This window comes from Dreissena polymorpha, chromosome 16, assembly GCF_020536995.1.
Source record: "Dreissena polymorpha isolate Duluth1 chromosome 16, UMN_Dpol_1.0, whole genome shotgun sequence".
NCBI lineage: Eukaryota > Metazoa > Mollusca > Bivalvia > Myida > Dreissenidae > Dreissena > Dreissena polymorpha.
The window spans coordinates 19,154,697-19,178,367 of record NC_068370.1 but is presented as its reverse complement, the minus strand read 5'-3'; positions in this window follow the sequence as shown (position 1 = coordinate 19,178,367).

Here is a 23,671-nt window from a genome sequence, read left to right as displayed (position 1 = left end):
TTTCGCGTTGCAACGCTTTATAATTTTTAGGTTTTAAAATCGTCAAAAGATGCATATAATGGCTATATTAGAGCATGGTTAATGTTCAGTATTACTGTTTCCTCACAAATATCATAACTAAAACGAAAACTTACGAATCTGAAACAACTTTTTTCAATTTTGTCAATTTACCAAAGCGTGAAAAGATCCCTATAATGTTTGTTCTTAAAAGGTTAACCATTTCAAAATATTGTAGCCAAAGTGCAGCTGTTGGATATTTTGAAACTGCTAGTTTATATTTTTGGAAGGATGTGTACATTTCATCTAAAAACGTATTGCTGTAGACGGATTAAAGTCAATTTGACCAGAAACAAGCTTCTCGTACAAATCAAAGTTCATTACAAGCAGAATACTGTCTCCAATAACTAATTTCAATCTGAGCCTGACATAAGCTGACCGATACAACCAAAGTCAGTCATAATACAATAAAAACCACTAAATCACACGAGAATACCTTTGCGGAGACTTGTGTTGATTTCATTGCATATTAGTTGGACCGCTTTTCAATACAATCGCTGATCAAAGGTAACGATAGCAGGTTGTTCATTCTCGCATGCATGCTTGTTGACAAAGGATAATGTAGTGTCAATACATAACATCAAATTGGGTCCGTGTCTATCATTGGTAAAAAATACACCAGAAGATTTTCAGGAAAATCTCCTTTTTTCACCATTTGCATGAAACCTGCTACTAACAGCGGCCAAGTACCGGTATTTGTGAACGAAACATACTCTTAGAACCAGTGTCAGTCACCTTTAATGTTGTCAAATCTGCGAATGTAACAGGTGGTTTTTGACCTTCTGGCTGTCTTTAAAAATTAACATCAATTTTCCGGCAGCTATAGGTTCCTCAGCTGAGACTGCGATCTGTTTGATAGGTGTATAACCAAAGTTTCCCCAAGGTAACGCATGCTACCAGACCCATACCATGAAAGGTATTATGACCATCAAGTGTTCTAAGACTATGCTATACATTGTCTGCTACATACTGTATATACATGCTCGTTAGGAAACTTTTTATATCTGTGTTATTAGCATTTGCAGCACTTGCTTCAAACTTCTGAGTAAGCAAAACAGAAGCACACACTATTCAAAATATCAATTACCGGTAGATACTTTGAAGCATAGTGATAGAGCAACTGAACACTTAGTCCTAAATGCAAAGGGCAAAGAACCGATCTTTGACGGGCTGCCTACATGATAGCTTGTCCTATTGAACATACTTTTATATAACAATCCTTTGCGCTAAATAAATCTTGTGAAAATTGCACAATTCTTTGTGGCATAAACTGTGTATTTATACCAACAGATTAAATCACATCTGGATTTGGATACACACAATAGTTTTGTCTGTATAAGCAGTCTTTAAATCATTACTGAAAAGCTTTGCTGCTGCTTTCAAAAAGTTTCTTTTTTTCTTTATAATTAAGGATCGTCATATCGTCAAATGCAAACACATTAAACTTTCATAAACAAGTCCAGTATGCTTTCTACCCACTTTATGCAACTCATCCTTATTCATAATTATTATGTTGTTTTCTTTCTAAAAAATCACAAACGACCAAAGAAAACAATACATATTAACCTTTTTTAAATCAAAAGGAAACCACAAGGTCAAAAAAGTATATATTAGCATATCTTTGTCTAACATGTTTGAACATTATTGCTGCTACATGGTATCACTTTGTTTTATGATCATATACATGTTAACATTGTATGTCTTATATTGAATAAAAAAAAGGATCGTCATATCTCTTTGCACAAAACAAATCATGAAGTATTAATGCTGACGTATTTTTAGAAGTTTTGTTTGCCATTTATCTTTGTTATAATCGCAGATTCCTCAAAATATTAGTCCAATCTTTGTTCATTGTATTGAGCTCTATAAGCTTTATCACCACACTTTTTTTTATTTTGTCTGTAAAGTCATAAATAGTTATTTGTTTATCCCCATTTCCATTTTAAAAGTCAACTGTTTTCATGCGTCTCCTTCATCAGCGTCTCTTGGTCTTCCTGAGGATGTCTTGCTTTTTTCAGGTGTTCTTGTTGGAACTAGACAGGAATTGCCTTATTGGTTCTGAAATTGATATTGCACATTTGACGGTACATGGCACCTGCAGCTGCTGCTGGCAAGTCGGATACAATTTCCAAACGTGAACGAAAGGCAGCAGCCCAATCATCTTTTTTGGTTTAACGGATGTCTTGAAATGTCCTCTGAAAGTTCAGAGTCCGAACAGCCAATACAGCATGATCGCTTTTTTTCTTAATACATTTTGTCGGCTAAACAAAACAAGCAGTGTTCTTTAAAAAATAAACGGATCAAGTTTGGATCTTGATGCCCTACATTCAGATTGTTGGTTCTTCTGTTATTCATCCTGAAAAATTATATTTTGATTACAATATTTTTTTCTACATTCCACATGAACGAACTGACCGGGTCTGTCAAATATGGTATAACTTTGTTGTTTTTTTCTTGCTCCGTTTATCGAACTGCACCATTTCTCTGTAAGCTTTGCTGCTTTTTTGCATCGTCTATACAGATGTTGCCAATTATGCACAGTTCCTTGTTACTGGACATTCTGAAATGAGACAAAAACGTGTATATATAATTATATACAAAAACCCTCAAACTTTTAATTATAATAATTTAGAGCCAGTTTTGTCAATTTTGTTCGAGCGAAAGTTAAATAACAAGAATTTTTGGCTTGAATAGGCTTCCGTAGTTTTTTGTTTTTTTCTCGCCAGTGGTATAAATCGATTTTTTAATAGAGGAAAATAGCTTTATCAATCAAAAACATAATATAATGACACGTGAAGAAGAAATATGACACAAAGCACAAAAGGAATGATTGAAGCTTCTTTTTTGAAACGATACATTATTTTTATTATTATTTTTAGATTGTCATCAATGTGAAAACTCGAAAACACATTACATTTTTCATTTAGCCTCTTTTCCTGTATATTCGGCCACGTAAGAGTGAAATTGACTTTTTCTACTGAATGAAAAGATTTTATTTATTTATTTAAACATTTTATATCTTCTCCACAAAAGTATGGCAAAATAATTTACAACGCAGGTATTTCCTTAGTAACAGGCCAATTCTAGGTGGGCAACCCTGATATGTTGGTATCTTTCCTATTCATCTGTTCAGTCATTATTTTTATAGGAAAACATAAAACGTTTTAAGTAATTTGGATATAAATTACTAAATAAATATTCTTATAGACTAATAAACACAAAAACACTGTTTAAACATGAATATTTTCAGAATTATTGGTATTTACACAGCATGCAGCTGATTTTACTTAATTTTTACCTAAATTTAAATTCCCCCCCCCCCAAAAAAAAAATAATAATTAACATTGGCATGTTTTTAAGCTAAATACAACATGCATGTTATAGATTTTTTTAAATGAGCATAACTAATTTAAGTTTTATCAGAAATATGTCATTATTACCATAATAAGGGGGTGGATGAATCTATAGGAATGGATGAAACAATAGAAAAGAAGGAGACGGACATTCTGCACCGTTAAAACCTTATGCGCTAAAATATAAATTATTTAATAAAATATATTGATTGACTTACATTTCTCATTCGAATTAGTCCATTATATACAATTTTCCGGCTTTTACGAAATTATCGAAACCCACGGCGTATCGATCAAATGAAGACGATGCTATTTGTGTGTAGATCTACGGTAGTCGAGACGGTTCACAAAGCATCTTTTAAAATTATTAAAATAAAATCATAAATTTTACAACTTCCCCCACATGGATTTTTCTAGACTTTTTATATGATTAATATAATGCTTTAATCAACATATTTACGCACTCAGAAATTCTGTTGCAATTAGTTTGAGGTCAAAGTGTAGATTGGCTGGACTACATGTTTTGAGCGGATGTATTTTATAGCTATATAAGCAATCCTCGTAGTTTCCCAAAATATCGTTTTGCGTCGATACGACGCTTTATCTATTTGACCACCCCTTTAATATCTAGTTCTCTTTGTTGTGATTCTATGATCTTCAAACGTAAAATTGTTATTAATAATTAAATAATAATGTTACGTATAATATAAAATACTATAATACTATAATATAAAACTATGTATACATTGCACAGGTATTTACAAAATAGTCACCTCTCAGTAAGACCTGATAGACGTGTTGTATCGTGTGTGAAACTACAGAATGAGTCTGTCAAATACTGCTACGCAGCATGCACAAGTTGCATACACAGAATCTGTGAAATAATCAGGCCCAACACCGAAATATGGTTTCTGCTTAAAAACTGACTGGTCTTATAAGCATTAAAAACATAAAAGCAAGAAAAGTATGATATGCAGATTTGGTCGAAATCATGTTGATATTTCATCGGTGCCGGTAATGTTTGGTAGACTTTTGCTAACAACTTTGGTACAATTGTCGATTGTTTGACGGTCTGAAGTCCCTAAACGCTTGGCATCATCCGATATCTTTCGTCTGTCTCTGCGTTTTTTAAGTTCCGCTACAGCGCTCAACACAAGTTGCGTCGATTTCAGGTTTCCGCTCCCTTTCGACTGAAGCGCCGTGCCTGCACCCCCTTTCTGCGGATCGCGAGGTGCCGACGGCACGCGTTGTGGTAACGGTGGCACATTGGTCACGTGGGGTCGATAGGACTTCGTCATCTGGGGCTCGAGCTTCTGGTACAGGTCACGTATGAGTGCAAGTGAGCTTGAGCAGTCGGGAGCGAATGTTGTCGCACTTCCGGTCGACTGACGAGAAAACATATCACGTGTATCTCCCATGATGAGCTCAAGTGTAAAGCAATCTCCACTGGTATGTCCAGTTCACGAAACCCGATGTTGCAGTTACAACGATCACTTTTTCCTTAGAAATCCCCTACAGTGTGTAAAATTGTGACTTTTTGTCATTAGGTCACTTGCTGCAAATAACGTTTTTGCCGACTTTTGTAAATAAATATATGGAATGGTCAAAATTGTATCATCAAACGCATTTCAGTGCTCTATAGATGTATATGGCAAATCAGTATGCTTAAAGTGAAACTAGATATGCGTCTAAATACAGAAAAGAGATTTGAGAACCGGTATATAAATATTGAAAATCTTACATAAATTTAATAGAATCCTTGTTAATAATTGGTTAATTCCTCAGACGTAAATTATCCAATGAAAACATATTTGATAAATTGCCAGATTCTGACAACAATTATTTATACTTTCTATTTCAGTAAACTGTTGAACAATCGCACTTGAAGATTATTTTATAGTATATTTAATTACTGTCCAATTAACGGAATTGCTTATTTCATGATTGCATTTCGTTAGCTCAACACTTGTAGTGCTTATTTCATGATTGCATTTCGTTAGCTCAACACTTGTAGTGCTTATTTCATGATTGCATTTCGTTAGCTCAACACTTGTAGTGCTTATTTCATGATTGCATTTTGTTAGCTCAACACTTGTAGTGCTTATTTCATGATTGCATTTTGTTAGCTCAACACTTGTAGATTCTCATACACGTTGAAGCCTTCATTTCTAAACATGGGTGCCGCATGTTTGTTTTTTCTTGCAGTTACTTTCCTTTATAATCTTTCAGCATATTTTCTATTAACTGATGCTATTTCTGGTCAAATACTCCGTGGGTCACTTAATTTGAAAAAACAACAACAAAACAATGTATTCAATTATAATTGACAGCAATCAATAGTAGCTTCATTACAGTTTGATCCGTATTTAACCTAACTTTCGTTCGACTGATAAAACCTCTTCGACAAATCATGTTAACACATCGGCTAATTTCATGGTTCTTAAACATCATAAATTACATTTAATATTAGATCAGTTAGATATCTAAATCACAGACACCTCCGTCCTTGTTAAACTCTTTAAATTATCGGTACTCCATTCATCTATCAATAGACTTATAAGTCAGAAATAACCAGTAAAATGTACAACCGTCGATTGTATCGAATATAATTTCCCAATTAATTCTGGACCACCGATCGTCAATGAAGCTTCGGAAAACTTCTTTTCAACGTATGTTTAATTGACATTGAAATATACTACACACCGTCGTGTTGATTTAAGATTATTTATATACTGATCCCACAACACTAACGGTGTTTCTTCTTTCTGGTCGCATTATCTGTGGTCGTATTAAGTGCATGCTGAGCCGCTGAGGACTGGGAGATGATGACACTTGATAAAGATGATGTGAAAACCAACACACACGCGAAGATCGCATACATCAAACACCATGCGTGCCTTATATGTGAAAACATTTACATGAAAGTTAATAAGACTACTTTTCGAGCCTTGGTTACCCGGGATGATTGGGCGATTTAGTCATGAAAAATATTCCAATGCACTGAATCCGGTTGTTTCCATACACTCTGGATCCAACCGGCTTTTTATTGCATAAGGAAGCCTCTGGAATAACGTGGGCGCCATTTTGTTTTCGGACTTCTTTCAACCAAAATGGCCGCGCCCATCGACAGTTGTCAATTGAAGGAAAACAAAGTGCAAATCATGCCCAACACTTAGGAACCCGATACATAAAGTATGCAGTGCAGTTAGGCTATAGATTGCCTCGATTTAAGACCAAAGTTATGAACGCTCTGTCCTGGGAATTGGAGAGGAACAAGGAAAATTTGGATATCTAAGTTCTGTAGTAGCGGCACCCTGTAATAGCTATAACTTTGTTTTTTAACTTCTAACCATGGTTCGAGTTGTCGTCAGCAGTATTTCTATGAAACTTACAATACAGATTTGTGTTTCATAGCTATAGTGCTTAAGACATAAAACACAATCATCTTCGAAGTCAAGTTTCTTGGAGCAAGTTTGTGGTAAGCATTTATCCAATATTGTTAATACTTTTTGTCAACACAGCTAGATGCACATTAACTTTTCATGGCCAGTTTCCAAGACTTGCCATTCAACCATCTCAAGTATTCTAATTGTCTGGTCAAAAGTACAAGTCCGTGGTCATCGAATGTTGTATTCATTACATTTTCATAAAGCAAAAATATCAAACACACACATTTTAAAATTGTGTGGGCAATTAATTATGTTTTGTAAGCTTCTTAAACAACCCTCACTCTGGATCCAACCGGCTTTTTATTGCATAAGGAAGCCTCTGGTATAACGTGGGCGCCATTTTGTTATCGGACTTCTTTCAAGCAAAATGGCCGCGCCCATCGACAGTTGTCAATTGAAGGAAAACAAAGTGCAAATCACGCCCAATACTTAGGAACGCGATACATATCGTATGCAGTGCAGTTAGGCGATAGATTACCTCGATTTAAGACCAAAATTATGAACGCTCTGTCCTGGGAATTGGAGAGGAACAAGGAAAATTTGGATATCTAAGTTCTGTAGTAGCGGCACCCTGTAATACCTATATATAAGCCTATAACTTTGTTTTTTAACTTCAACCCATGGTTCGAGTTGTCGTCAGCAGTATTTCTATGAAACTAACAATAAAGATTTGTGTTTCATAGCTATAGTGCTTAAGACATAAAACACAATCATCTTCGAAGTCAAGTTTCTTGGAGCAAGTTTGTGGTAAGCATTTATCCAATATTGTTTATACTTTTTGTCAACACAGCTAGATGCACATTAACTTTTCATGGCTAGTTTCCAAGACTTGCCATTCAACCATCTCAAGTATTCTAATTGTCTGGTCAAAAGTACGAGTCCGTGGTCATCGTATGTTGTAAAACTAACATATATCATGTGTTTCAACTTTGTTTTTTTTTAAGTATTCATTACATTTTCTTAAAGCAAAAATATCAAACACACACATTTTAAAATTGTGTAGGCAATTAATTATGTTGTATAAGCTTCTTAAACAACCCTATGGCCGAGCTGGACGACACAAGAGTTGAAATTTAATGTCCCTGTCCAGCCAGATTGGTTTAACCTGGAAGTAAATTAGTTAAGGTACTGTAATTCAGTGCATCTCAATTATTCTTATGAAAAAAAGCAAAGAATTTAGGTTATTTTTACAGGACTTCTTTGGGACCAAATATTGCCCATTAAAAAATCAGCTAAATATTAGTGGAGTGTCAAAAAGTTGGTTTATCCAATAATACAACCCAGTGCTCCAGCTAGGATTTGAAAAGGGCAGGGGGGCTTATGATTCAAAAGGGCACTTTCGACGCGCAGTAATTTGTCAAAAGGGCACTTGCGACGTGCAGTAATTTGTGACAAGGGCATGTACGAGCGCGCGGGTGTTTCTGAAATGCTTCCTATTGCATGTTAATTTATATGTTATAAATAATTGTATTATTCCCATTGATATTAAACCATTCAAATATAATGTCTACAATGAGGATTAAAGTAATTACAATGTAATAAGAGATTAATGAATAATCATATGTAAAAAAAAAAGAATTTTTTTTTGGGGGGGAGGGAGGGGGGGCAGGGCGGAGGTTCGGGAGGGCAGGGCGCGGGGCCCTTCGATTTAGGCCTAGCTGGAGCACTGCAACCCCTACTATGATATTGTTTAATCAAATTTAATATTAAAATAGCGTACATGTACATTTAGCTACAATGACATAACATTTTCATATTACTGAGTACTCCTCAGAACAAAATTTCTCAAAGATTTTGTAGCAGCACAAATGAAAATAAAAAACACACTTGATTACATGTACTTTCTTTTGATACAAATGCATTCTTACTAGTACGTTAAACTGACATGTGATATTTGCACTGATCCGAGAATTAAAATGTGAACACGTGTAAAATAATATGAGTTAACTTAGAAAAAATAGTTGCTATTGTTCATTTAGTTTTTCCTTTAAATCTTTGAGTTAATAAATGTTGCACCGAGTTTCTTATTTAGTTTTAAAGGTATTTAGAAATTATCTAAGTAAAATTATTAATGCAATATTTTGTGAACTATGCATAAACTTTTTAAGAAAGCCACCCATGCAATGTAAAAGCAATACTATGGAAGAAAACAGCTTATTTTTAGTATAAATATATAATATTTTCTAAACTCTAAGAGAAAATTTACAAAGGGTATTTAAATTAATGATTTTGTTATGACATTTGGGTTTCTAATAACAAATTAATCAGCCCTCTGTGCACTATTGTTTATTGGAAAATCCAGACAGAATCTATAAGAACCCCAGAATGAAACTCAAAGCATGTAACAAGTCCATTTACCCGAATAGACTACAATAGTATTGTTTAACTTTGTTGTGAGAGTATTACATAAAAAAATATTAGAGAATAATAGAATATATAAACCAATAAATATTTGTAAAATAACAACAACTGCATTTTAAATAAACAGTCATTTCTTAGTTCTTTACAAAATTAATATCACCCTCTTGTAAATTTTAGTTTAAATTGATTGCAATTTGAAGTAATGTAACATTAACTTTTTAAAAGTGATATACATTTTTGATTTATAAGGTGACTTACATGTAGGTGTTTCCCTGTATCAATATAATCTTACTGTGACTCAATAAAAAAATTAAACTAAAGTAATAAAAGCCTTTCAATATAGGTAAGTGGCAAGGTAACACAATCATGTTTGACGGTTATTATTTACTTTACTTTATTCACACTTTTTCTTTAAATATATAATTATGTTGGTTGGTAAAGCAGATTCTTGATTTTCCAGCACTGAGCAGGATTTCTTAATTAATATAGGTCTCACAAGACTAGTACAAAAACAATGTGTTATTAATGCTGAATCTGTACAAATGTAAGAAAAGAACAAAAGATATAAGTAATATTTTTATTACTTTAAATAACAATAATAAGAAATAAGAGTATGCTCCATAGAAAATTTCATACATTAAACTTAACTTTAAAATATAACAAACATATAATTTATTTGAATTATAATGCTTATCAATATAAAGAAGTGAAACTCCAGCTGCTGGAGCAGTATTGAATTTTCATTAAAAACAATTAGTTGGTCCTTTATTTAAAGCGGGTATATACGATCTTGTCAAATATTTATTAATTAATATAAAATGTATTTAAAATTTATTATACATATATTTCAGTATAAACTAAAATAAAAGTTAAGAAGAACATGTGTCGAAACATGCTAAATAAGCCAGATATTAAATTCTGAAATCGAAAAAGGCTGTACAGTCGAATTCGCCAGCATGTATATCATGCATGTACGATGTGAATCTAAATTTAGTTTAACGGTTCATTTGAAATTCCTGCAGCGATATCGATTCATACGACACACGAACACTTACTAAAAAGACGAATGCATCGGTTATTGTAGGAAAATAATTACGAATTATCTTCGTCACAATCGGCTCGGGGCGCTAATTTGTATTTGCTGTATTTTATGAAATTCGTCTTAAATGTATCATTTTTCTTGCATATTGTGTGTTATTATAACATATTTGTATCAATATTTTACAATTCAGCACATATAAAAATCGTATATACCCGCTTTAAGGCAAGTGACCGATTGCCCAAACAGTACAAAACAGCACAATACAGCACAATACAAACCAACATAAACACAAAATATGAATAAAGCTGGGTTCACCGCCTTGGAACGGTCAATGCAAAGCATTGGGGATTTAAACCTGGTTATAGAGCGCTCAACCTCACACTTGGCCCAGCAATATTCATAATACATTTAAGTGTAAATGAAATTTAACGTCATAGCATTGTAACTCAAATTAAACAATAATAAAAGGGAATTAAAACGCATTCAATTTAATTACTATTTAATTACTCAATTGCATTGAAGATACAAGAGTAACAGAATTACAACTTTTGACGAACGATCAAATAAAACTATTAACAATTGTCAACTACATTCCTTCTTTATAGAAAAGATTTGAGAATGTAGAATCATAGAGTTAATATCTCAGATAATCATCGCGCAAATACAGGAAGAAGCAGCAATAATGGGTGTAAAAATTCCATATTACATAGCTTGGTTGTTTATGTGACAAATTAAAAATAACTAAATCAAACAAGAAACGCCTATCAGAGAGAAAATACAAATAAAATGGAACATTATAAACCCAATGACCTATGCATGTAGATTACAACTGGGAAAGTCGGTCGTATGAGGTCACAAAAATCCATAATGACATAATGACGTGAACAAATTCAAATGGCAGTAATAAATAAAAATATTAATGGGGCTGTGCTACTAATAAAACAAGTTTACGTGATTTAATATTAAGAAGCAAATGAATACAAATGGTAATTCCATTAAAGCGACATTATTGGAATCAAACAGTATATAGGTGTTTTTACAACTGAAGACAGAAATGATTTGATGTACGATTTGAGTCCAAATGTAGTTTACATGCAGATTTGTTCATACGACACAATGACACAATTTTATTCAACAGTGAAAAATGCCTATAATGTAGTATTCATGCAGATTTGTTCATACGACACAATGACACAATTTTATTCAACAGTGAAAAATGCCTATAATATCACTAATGATTCCAAATTTTAAGGGAAGAAAGATATAGTGAATCGAAAACCATCAAACACGTGTTTTTAAGTACATAAGCATCGTATCCTTTTGATAAAAACAAGTTAATTAAATTGAAAAGTTTAAGATGAACATTTGGTTTAACATATTTTAATTTGCGGACACGCTTCAAAACATCTCCATAAAATGATGGATGGGAGATTCCATTATTTAAATGCCATTTTAAAGAAACATTATATTTTGAAATTAAATCACCATACTTAGAGTAAAATCTAGCAAATTTATTTCTTAGGTTATGATACAAAAAGCCTTGTTTTAGCAATTTTTTAGTTAATATTAGATTACGATCATTAAAATCTTTAATACACGAACATGCTCTAGCATAACGTACCAACTGCGAAATGTAAATACCATAGGAAGGTCCTTTAGGGATGTTGCCATCTAGAAACGGAAAATTCACAATTTCAAAGTTAAAATCGTCCCGTTTCTCGTATAAACTAGTTTTGATCAAATTATTATTAATAGTCAAATGAAAGTCTAAATACGCAGCGTCTGTATTGGATATACACGATCTATTTAAGACTAGTTCTTTTGGGTAGATTTTGTGAATATATTGTTCAAATAATGGATTATCTAAATTAAGTATGTCATCAATGTACCTACTAGTAAGGTTAAAACAATTAATCAAATCTACTTGCTTAGTTTTAGATAATTCTAACATAAATTCGCTTTCATAACAATATAAAAAAAGGTCAGCTATAAGTGGCGCACAATTAGTACCCATAGGAACGCCAATAATTTGTTTAAATATTTTACCATTAAATTCAACAAACAAGTTATCCAAAAGAAAAGTAAGAGCTGCACAAAAGTCAAGACCAGTCCAAATGATGTAATTATCTAATATCTGATTAGTAAAAAAAGCTGTTTTAGTGTTTAAAGCTAGATACAAACATTTCTCTCTAGCAAAAGTTTTTTCAATCAAAGAAACAAGTTTGGATTTTATTAAAGCGTGAGGAAGCGTTGTATATAGTGTCGAAAAATCATAAGTACTTACCTGTGACACCTTATATTTTTTATTTTCAATTTTATCAATAACTTCTAAGGTGTTTTTTATTGACCAAAATAGGTTAATATTACTATTTTCATAAACTTTATTACAAAATTTAGCTATATGATATCTAATAGCACTCAATGCAGATGTAAGATACACTGATAATTGTTTGGTGGTACAAGACACTGAATTAGCGATAAAACGACTTTTATATGGCGTCTTATGTAATTTAGGTATCCAGTAAAGTGATGGCAATTTCTTGTCAGTAATATTGACTATTACATTTAACTTTATGCATTGGGCAATATGGTCGGTAATAATTTCATTAGGTTGCTCATTGTACTCACAATATGATGTAGTTTGTGAAAGTTCTTGTGAAATAGTTTGAACATAAAACACTCGTCATATTATGATAACATTATTAGCAGCCTTATCAGTAGGAACTAAGACGAATTTAGATTTTAAGTCTTCAAGCAATTTACAGAGATTTTGTTTATTAAATTTAGGTGAATGTGGTAGGGCCAAAGGATGTGTATCATAAAAACACATTTTACTCATGGCCATACTAAATATTTTTGTTTTCCAATCATTGAGTGCAGTAATTTCAGCATTTTCCTTCCTGCACCATTTAGTGCAATAATCATGTAAGGATGTTACGATATTTTTAATGCAGTCATCAAAATCAACAGGAATAGGCAGTCTGTACTTAGGGCCTCTGCGTAGCAAATTTCTAAGGTTTTTATTTTGAATTAAATTAAGGTCCCCAGTAATAACATGTCCAACTGGACCATATATATATTTAGAACTAGTACAGTCACATAATGTAGGACAATTTCTTATTACATTTATATCTGTGGAAATAGAATTATAATTAAAAACGATATTTCTTACAGGTTTACTATATTTGTAGCAAATAAGTGGTGATTCAGTATTTCGGAAATAAGGGGGAATCAACCGACGTACATTTTTATCATTGAATATTTTAGGAAGGTCAATTAAATCAAGACCTTTGTTACAAAACTCAATTTTGATACGATTTCTAGTTTTGTTAAGTACATTTTCAATAAAAGGTTTAAGATAGTAGTCAGTGAAAGATTCAATAATACAAGCACATTCATATAGAGGGTCAGATTGAAGTAAAATAAGTTTACATTCCTTATCAATATGCGCCAACGAAGAAACAGAAAGAGAGCAAAGTGCACTTAGTAATTTATGTTTACCCCCATTTTGTAATACTGTGTAGCAATCATTTAAAGAAAGCAGACGTTTAAATTTACGCCTTAAGTTACCATTTTTCCTAATGCCATGTGAACGTTTATTTCTTAGACGTTTACTAAACAGAGAAAATGAATTAATCGATTTATTTTTAGAAATTGTTCCAACATTTAGAATATTATCATTTAATCCAAGTGGGTAAGCTGATTGCAAACGTTAAATCCATTCAAATTCTGACATGCACCTTGCTTTTAATTGGCACTGACTTGAAGTACTATTATTAAAAATAAGTTGCTCCACAGGTTGAATTGAAATATTTGTTACGCTATGACCTGTTTTATTAAAGTGCTGGTAAATGAAGTTATACAATTCATTGTTATTTTTAATTAAAAAAAAATGTTCCCTAAAACGTGTTTTAAGTGATCTACCCGTCTGCCCAACGTATTGCGCACCACAACAGGGTACATTTCAAGTAATAACATAAACCATATGCATAGAATTTCATGAGACATCGGATTTAATATTAACTGAAAATTTGCGGTTATTAACCGATGAAAGAATAAAAGAGGACATATTTAAAAACTTGCAACATAAACACTTCCTGGAGTTGCACTTATTTATTGTAGGATACCGATTACACGGAGCTAAATTACGCTGCGAACTAGAAACCAGCCGCACTGTACCCCCAATGAAAGACGCTCGAAGTAAACTTAATCTGACCGTAGGTCTAGAAAAAAGTAATTGTCTATAATTTAACGGCAAATGAACACTACGTGTAATCGGAATTCTCAATGGTGAGAGAACAACTTTCGGGTTTTTTGTAATCAATCTGTCCATAGGTTATTTATTTGGCGAAACAACCAATCTTATAATCACATTAATACACATTGCCAAGTCAATATACATAAAAGAGTAAGAGGCAGCTTGTCAGATAATGGTCTGTAAAAATTCAGTATAACCTGCAGAACTCTCAATTGATGAACATACACGTTTACTTTATAAGTACAGAGAATGTATAAGAATCTAAGTATAAGAAAGGTCTTAAACAAGGTTTCTTAAAAAATAATAAAAACACAATACCGCTACCAGCCTCTGAAGGCTGAAAATATAACAACATCGAAGATATGTACGGGATACACGCTACTGCATCCACGCAGCACACATCAAACTGTTGTGCAATGCAATATAAAGAAGTGAAACTCCAGCTGCTGGAGCAGTATTGAATTTTCATTAAAAACAATTAGTTGGTTCTTTATTTAAGGCAAGTGACCGATTGCCCAAGCCTTAACACACTGTGTATGTACAGCTCGTTGTCCGGCTTGCTTAAACCTTAACATTGGCTCTAAAATCTCAGTGCTTCCACCTACAACATTGAAACTTCATATGAAGCTGCACCTTGATGAGTTCTACATGCCACACCCATTTTTGGGTCACTAGGTCAAAGGTCAGGGTCACTGTGACCTCTAATATTCTTCTGAAAAGCTTTCATTTATTCAAAACTTAACCCGCAGCCGAGCATTGGCATCCGCTATGCGGTGCTCTTGTTTGCCACTGTCCTCAGCACAAAACATGATATATCTGCATGTGCATACAACCAAATCAGTTATACTGTCACTTAATTATAGTAAATTTTAGTATATTATAAGCTTTAAATTGTATTATGACACCACTCATGATGTGACTATACAATTATACAATTACGGGACACATTATCTATAAGAGAAATTCCAATACATCACCATATCATCTCAGATTTAAGGCAGATAATCTATTGTTTTTTAACTGCCATTTTTACTATTACATATTTTTATTATTTTATGTTATGATGCATTGATCTTGTTTCTGAATTCACCAAGCAATCTATTATCATGTTAAACGTTTTAAGAGAGATGTTGTCTGATATTAAAGTTATAAAAATATAATAACTACAAAGTGAAAAAACTTCAGTTGAATACTGTGACCAACTAAAATTTGCCAAAGAGCAAAATTTTAATCAGATCTTAAATTAAATTAAATACAAAAACAAGGAAAGACTCTGCCTCTGGGATCCCAGTTCAGACTTGTCAAATCTGCAAATTTGCCCTTGGCCATATAGAATTGGGAACTAATTACCATCAAGTCATGTTAAAAGGAGTAGGGTGTAGCATGCTTTTATTTATCTCTTGAGCTTTCAAATGAATTTTAAGGGTAATTTTCATACAACAAAACAGAAGTGGCAGATTTTTTTTCAAGCAGAACACATTATTCATACGAATGATATCATATAGTGTATTTTACCTTTGACTTTGAAGGATGACCTTGACTTTTCACCACTCAAAAGTTGCAGCTCCATGAGATACACATGCATGCCAAATACCAAGTTGCTATCTTCAATATTGCAAAAGTTATGACCAAGGTTAAGGTTTTCGACAGACACACACAACGGACAGATAGGCCAAAAACAATATGCCCCCGATCATTCGATCCGGGGGAATAAAAGGTTATTTAAAGATGATTTTAATTCACTTAAGCATATAATTAAAAGAAAAAGTGCATTTAATGCACATTTCACGCAACAGTAATTGCATTGTATTTTTATGCATTTAGTGTGCGTTCAATACACTTAAAAATGGAGACAAGACACACTTTTAACAGAAAGAATGTATTTTTTCAGCATTTTCCAGCATTAATAATCTTCTAGTGTATTTTTTATCATCATATTTACACTTTACTCGGAAATCAGTATGTTTACCCTTTCCCACTCAGAGCTAAAGTGGAAATTGCTATGTGAAAACAACATACAACCAGAACAGCTTGCGAGTAACTCACAGTCTGTTCTGGTTTTATGCTGTTTGCTGCCCATCAGTATCTAACGAATGGAGATGAAGCCTTAAAAACTTGATTTAATATAAATAATAGTGAATACAATTTATACAGTACCTAATTAGTAGCAATAGGCCTTATATGGTATACTTGTGGTAGAAATAATGCATTTTGTATAATACAACACACCTGTCGATAATAACCGAAAGAGGAGTTAGACAGTATATATAGATAGATAGATACATTACTTAATCAATATAGCTTCGCATACAGTTCAATACAATGTTCAATTAAATACACAATGCAAAGTTGGAATATGACATCAAGCTTGGAATAATCTTTTCAATAATGTATAATATGCTGTTATAATTTAAAAGTGAAATAGACACTTGCATATAAAAACTGATTTTACACCAAAACTAACTGTTAAATTTGATTTAGTAAATACTCAAAAAATGAAACAGTTTATAAACGCAGTCAAAATGATCAAATATGCAATTACTATAAATAATAAAGTAAGACAAACGCGCTTTGGTACTAAAAAACGAATGAATATTACAATAATACATTCTGAATATGTAATTAACAGTTTTATCTAAGAAAATCACCAATTCTTTTTATATCAATGTACATGATTCTGGCATTGTTTGTGCAACTGTAAATAATATTCTATGCAGTGAAGTAAATTTTTCATTTTGAGAGCATAAATTGTTGAATTTGGCACAGTAAATTAATATAAAATGTCCATCTAAGTCAAATTTAGTTTTAGATTTATGTTAGAAGATTCTAGAAAACCAGCCCAGGTACTCACAAAATTTAAAGGTATTAATTATGTTTATGGGATAACCATTCAAATGTGTTCCTTTGTAAAAAAACTTATTTTTTTATGTACTGTTGAAACATTTAAATCTAAGTATGATCTCGGATACTATCAATTTTAATCATTGAAGTTTTTAACAAAAGGTGATTATCATTTCAACATTTATGAGTTTCTTGATGATGTAAGTCCTGTATTTAATCTTACACACAATTGCCGGTGTATATTTTTGTTAGTAATGATTTCTGTGATAATTGTGAAAAAGTAGCATTTATATTTACCGTTTGCATTTATTGCTTCATTGGAAAAATATAGACAGACATTGCGCTTTGATGGTTATGTTCATTTAAGCCCAAAAAGTATGGTAAGTAAAACTTAAATAATACAGAAAGAAAGCACTATAAAACTGTTCTACTTTTAGAGATGTTAATTTTTATATTATATTTAATCATTCGAGAAGCACATACCAGTATATATTAAAAATATTATCAGAAAAATGTCAAAATATAGTGCTACATTTATGATTAAAACAAGCAAATCCAGTTGCATAGAGCTGTTTATTGTTATTGTAACGATTTTCAATATACATATAGTGTGATAATAGCATTTCTTATATAATATGCAATATAAAATTGCAAAGATATTAAATATAAATGTCATGTTTTTACCAGGCATTTATTTTCTTGCAATGAATAAAGAAGGAGCGATATTGATAGATGCAAAATTGAATAACATTGTCCATTTTTTACCTAAATTAGTTGGACTACACTTAGTGTAACACATATGCATGCATAAAGGAAGTCATCATAATCAGAACTGATTAGTACCCAACATTAACATTAAGAATACACTATAAACACCTTGATATTGACCTGATTGAAAAAAAAACATTAAAATGCTATTAGCTGAAATCCGTCAAAATTTTTATAGTTTTTAAATACTCCACTAAACATGACAGTGTCTTTCGCATTAAAATACATCTTTTTTATACTATTTTCACAAAACGTGACCAGGAAACATCTGGTATTTCTTATTCAATTTCAAGTTAATTAATTTTGGATTGATCAAATGTGAAAGGTCAAGCAACTGTGTCATGTTTAAGGATAAAACATAGCATGTACTTGATTGAAAGATGTTGCCCAATTCTAGCAGGGACCTATACATACCTGTTTGTATAGTCCCTGTTCTTATTATATACTTTAAATTGCATGTTTATATAATGTATGTAATAGTGAATAAAAACAAACAAGTACTTTTAACATAGTTGTGAATAAATTCTTTCATGGTTCAGAGTGAAAATGGTTCTAATTGGCATCTCTCAGTCATTTAACCAGCCATACAATTACTAGAACAACTATTTTGGTTAACTGAAAACAAGACACTTCTGTTACTGTAGCCAAAATGATTAACCAAATGTAAGCGCACGCATGTGGAATTGTTTTGAATGTATGAGAACATTTCAATGTCCATTCCTTTCCTGTTTTTCAAAATGTCACCGTTGTTATAATAACACAGTCAAGACACTTGCAGGTTTACCTTGCAACCTGCTCTACCGATTTCTTGCATGTACTTTTCAAGTGTTGTAGGTGGTTGCATATGAATAACTCTTGCAATCGAAGGCGCGTTTAGACCCATAACTAAGGCAACTGTTTCAAGCACTAAACAAACTTTTGGATTTTTCTTTCTTAGTTCAGAAATAATGTGAGCTTTCATTCTGTCCTTGTAGTTTTTGAGAAATTGTGCTACAACTCAATCTTCTGGTTGTGTACTGGATTCAGGACAATATGCATGTTTTCCTAGTTCATAGCAAAGTAGTTGAAAGCAATAGCCTAGAGATTCCAAATAATCACAGTACATAATTTATGGTGACTATAAACTCAATATGTTGGTCTTTTAATTCAGGCAGCACTTCATGCATTATCATATCATACTTTTCATATTTGTGAATATTTGGCATTCTTTCTTATTTTTCCCCCAATAATATTAGGGCAGTCAGGGTTGGCTAATACTTTTGTCGTGTTTGGAGGCTTTCAATAAGGTTTTCTATAGCATTTGGTGTTGCTGTCGCTGTAAGTGCCAAGTGAGGTATTTTGGGAAACAAACATGTCAGGTCTCCAAGTCTGTTGAACGCTTTGCAGAAATCTGAACCCCTGTAAAAACAAGACACATTACAAATATGATGTTGTTCTGTCGTAATTCCAGCAATCCATATTTAATTTATTGTATAACACGGTTTTTGAATGAACTGGAAACTGCAATCAGAAAATTCAACTTTTTTCATTCTTTAAACTAGGAATGTGTCCATAGTTACTCAGAAATCTATGAATAATAAACAGTCAGATATATTTATGAATAATCGCTAGGTGTGGAATTAGCAAATTGCTTATTGTCATTCAACACAATATAACAATCGTGGTAAAGATCGCGAAAACATCTTACTACCTGAAAAATGATGCTTTTTCCTGAGCCAGTTAGAAGAACTGCGATCGTATCTTTCAAATCATAAAGACTCTTTAGGGCTTTCAATTGGTAGTCGCTAAAACTAAATTCTATCTTCAGCTTGCTCGTCGCATATTCTAGATCATACTTGAAATCCATTTTAACTCTGAAATGTAAACAATACCATGCAATATACTCTTTGCCGTAAAAGTCAACTTATCATTTATTATGTAATTATATATAATTCAATTGCTTGTTTTTGCATAAAAAATAATAAGAAAATGATTTGGAATGGTAATAATGCGTTTACCCTCTATGTATTGCATCACTATTTTTATGCGTAGTATATCGCCTTATAACGCAGGCGGATCACGCGTTGGGTGTATCAAAGCCAAGATGGCCGAGCTGGACGACACAAGAGTTGAAATTTAATGTCTCTGTCCCTGTCCAACCAGATTGGTTTAACCTGGAAGTAAATTAGTTAAGGTACTGTAATTCAGTGCATCTCAATTATTCTTATGAAAAAAAAGCAAAGAATTTAGGTTATTTTTACAGGTCTTCTTTGGAACCAAATATTGCCCATTAAAAAAATCAGCTCAATATTAGTGGAGTGTCAAAAAGTTGGTTTATCCAATAATACAACCCCAGTGCTCCAGCTAGGATTTGAAAAGGGCAGGGGGGGGGCTTATTATTCAAAAGGGCACTTTTGACGCGCAGTATTTTGTCAAAAGGGCACTTTCGACGCGCAGTATTTTGTGAAAAGGGCACGTACGAGCGCGCGGGTGTTTCTGAAATGCTTCCTATTGCATGTTAATTTATATGTTATAAATAATTGTATTATTCCCATTAATATTAAACCATTAAAATATAAGGTTTACAATAAGGATTAAAGTAATTACAATGTAATAAGAGATTTATTAATATGAATATGAATATGTAAAAAAAAAAAATATATATATATTATTTTTTTTGGGGGGGGGGGGGGGCAGTGCGGAGGTTCGGGGGGCAGGGCGGAGGTTCGGGAGGGTAGGGCTCGGTGCCCTTCGATTTAGGCCTAGCTGGAGCACTGCAACCCCTACTATGATATTGTTTAATCAAATTTAATATAAAAATAGCGTACATGTACATTTAGCTACAATGACATAACATTTTCATATTACTGAGTACTCCTCAGAACAAAATTTCTCAAAGATTTTGTAGCAGCACAAATGAAAATAAAAAACACACTTGATTACATGTACTTTCTTTTGATACAAATGCATTCTTACTAGTACGTTAAACTGACATGTGATATTTGCACTGATCCGAGAATTAAAATGTGAACACGTGTAAAATAATATGAGTTAACTTAGAAAAAATAGTTGCTATTGTTCATTTAGTTTTTCCTTTAAATCTTTGAGTTAATAAATGTTGCACCGAGTTTCTTATTTAGTTTTAAAGGTATTTAGAAATTATCTAAGTCAAATTATTAATGCAATATTTTGTGAACTATGCATAAACTTTTTAAGAAAGCCGCCCATGCAATGTAAAAGCAAAAATATGGAAGAAAACAGCTTATTTTTAGTATAAATATGTTATATTTTCTTAACTCTAAAAGAAAATTTACAAAGGGTATTTAAATTACTGATTTTGTTATGACATTTGGGTTTCTAATAACAAATTAATCAGCCCTCTGTCCACTATTGTTTATTGGAAAATCCAGACAGAATCTATAAGAACCCCAGAATGAAACTCAAAGCATGTAACAAGTCCATTTACCCGAATAGACTACATTAGTATTGTTAAACTTGGTTGTGAGAGTATTACATAAAAAAATATCAGAGAATAATAGAATAAATAAACCAATAAATATTTGTAAAAAAACAACAACTGCATTTTAAATACACAGTCATTTCTTAGTTCTTTACAAAATTAATATCACCCTCTTGTAAATTTTAGTTTAAATTGATTGCAATTTGAAGTAATGTAACATTAACTTTTTAAAAGTGATATACATTTTTAATTTAAAAGGTGACTTACATGTAGGTGTTTCCGTGTATCAATATTTTCTTACTGAGACTCAATAAAAAAAAAGGCAAAAAACTAAAGTCATAAAAGCCTTTCAATATAGGTAAGTGGCAAGGTAACACAATCATGTTTGACAGTTATTATTTACTTTACTTTATTCACACTTTTTCTTTAAATATATAATTATGTTGGTTGGTAAAGCAGATTCTTGATTTTCCAGCACTGAGCAGGATTTCTTAATTAATATAGGTCTCACAAGGCTAGTACAAAAACAATGTGTTATTAATGCTGAATCTGTACAAATGTAAGAAAAGAACAAAAGATATAAGTAATATTTTTATTACTTTAAATAACAATAATAAGAAATAAGAGTATGCTCCATAGAAAATTTCATACATTAAACTTAACTTTAAAATATAACAAACATATAATTTATTTGAATTATAATGCTTATCAATATAAAGAAGTGAAACTCCAGCTGCTGGAGCAGTATTGAATTTTCATTAAAAACAATTAGTTGGTCCTTTATTTAAGGCAAGTGACCGATTGCCCAAACAGTACAAAACAGCACAATACAGCACAATACAAACCAACATAAACACAAAATTGGAACGGTCAATGCAAAGCATTGGGGGTTTAAACCTGGTTATAGAGCGCTCAACCTCACACTTGGCCCAGCAATATTCATAATACATTTAAATGTAAATAAAATTTAACGTCATAGCATTGTAACTCAAATTAAACAATAATAAAAGGGAATTAAAACGCATTCAATTTAATTATTATTTAATTACTCAATTGCATTGAAGATACAAGAGTAACAGAATTACAACTTTTTGACGAACGATCAAATAAAACTATTAACAATTGTCAACTACATTCCTTCTTTATAGAAAAGATTTGAGAATATAGAATCATATAGTTAATATCTCAGATAATCATCGCGCAAATACAGGAAGAAGCAGCAATAATGGGTGTAAAAATTCCATATTACATAGCTTGGTTGTTTATGCGACTGCTAAACAAATTAAAAATAATTAAATCAAACAAGAAACGCCTATCAGAGAGAAAATATAAATAAAATGGAACGTTATAAACCCAATGACCTATGCATGTAGATTACAACTGGGAAAGTCGGTCGTATGAGGTCACAAAAATCCATAATGACATAATGACGTGAACAAATTCAAATGGCAGTAATAAATAAAAATATTAATGGGGCTGTGCTACTAATAAAACAAGTTTACGTGATTTAATATTAAGAAGCAAATGAATAAAAATGGTAATTCCATTAAAGCGACATTATTGGAATCAAACAGTATATAGGTGTTTTGACAACTGAAGACATAAATGATTTGATGTACGATTTGAGTCCAAATGTAGTTTACATGCAGATTTGTTCATACGACACAATGACACAATTTTATTCAACAGTGAAAAATGCCTATAATGTAGTATTCATGCAGATTTGTTCATACGACACAATGACACAATTTTATTCAACAGTGAAAAATGCCTATAATATCATTAATGATTCCAAATTTTAAGGGAAGAAAGATATAGTGAATCGAAAACCATCAAACACGTGTTTTTAAGTACATAAGCATCGTATCCTTTTGATATAAACAAGTTAATTAAATTGAAAAGTTTAATATGAACATTTGGTTTAACATATTTTAATTTGCGGACACGCTTCAAAACATCTCCGTAAAATGATGGATGGGAAATTCCATTAGTTAAATGCCATTTTAAAGAAACATTATATTTTGAAATTAAATCACCATACTTAGAGTAAAATCTAGCAAATTTATTTTGTTAGGTTATGATACAAAAAGCCTTGTTTTAGCA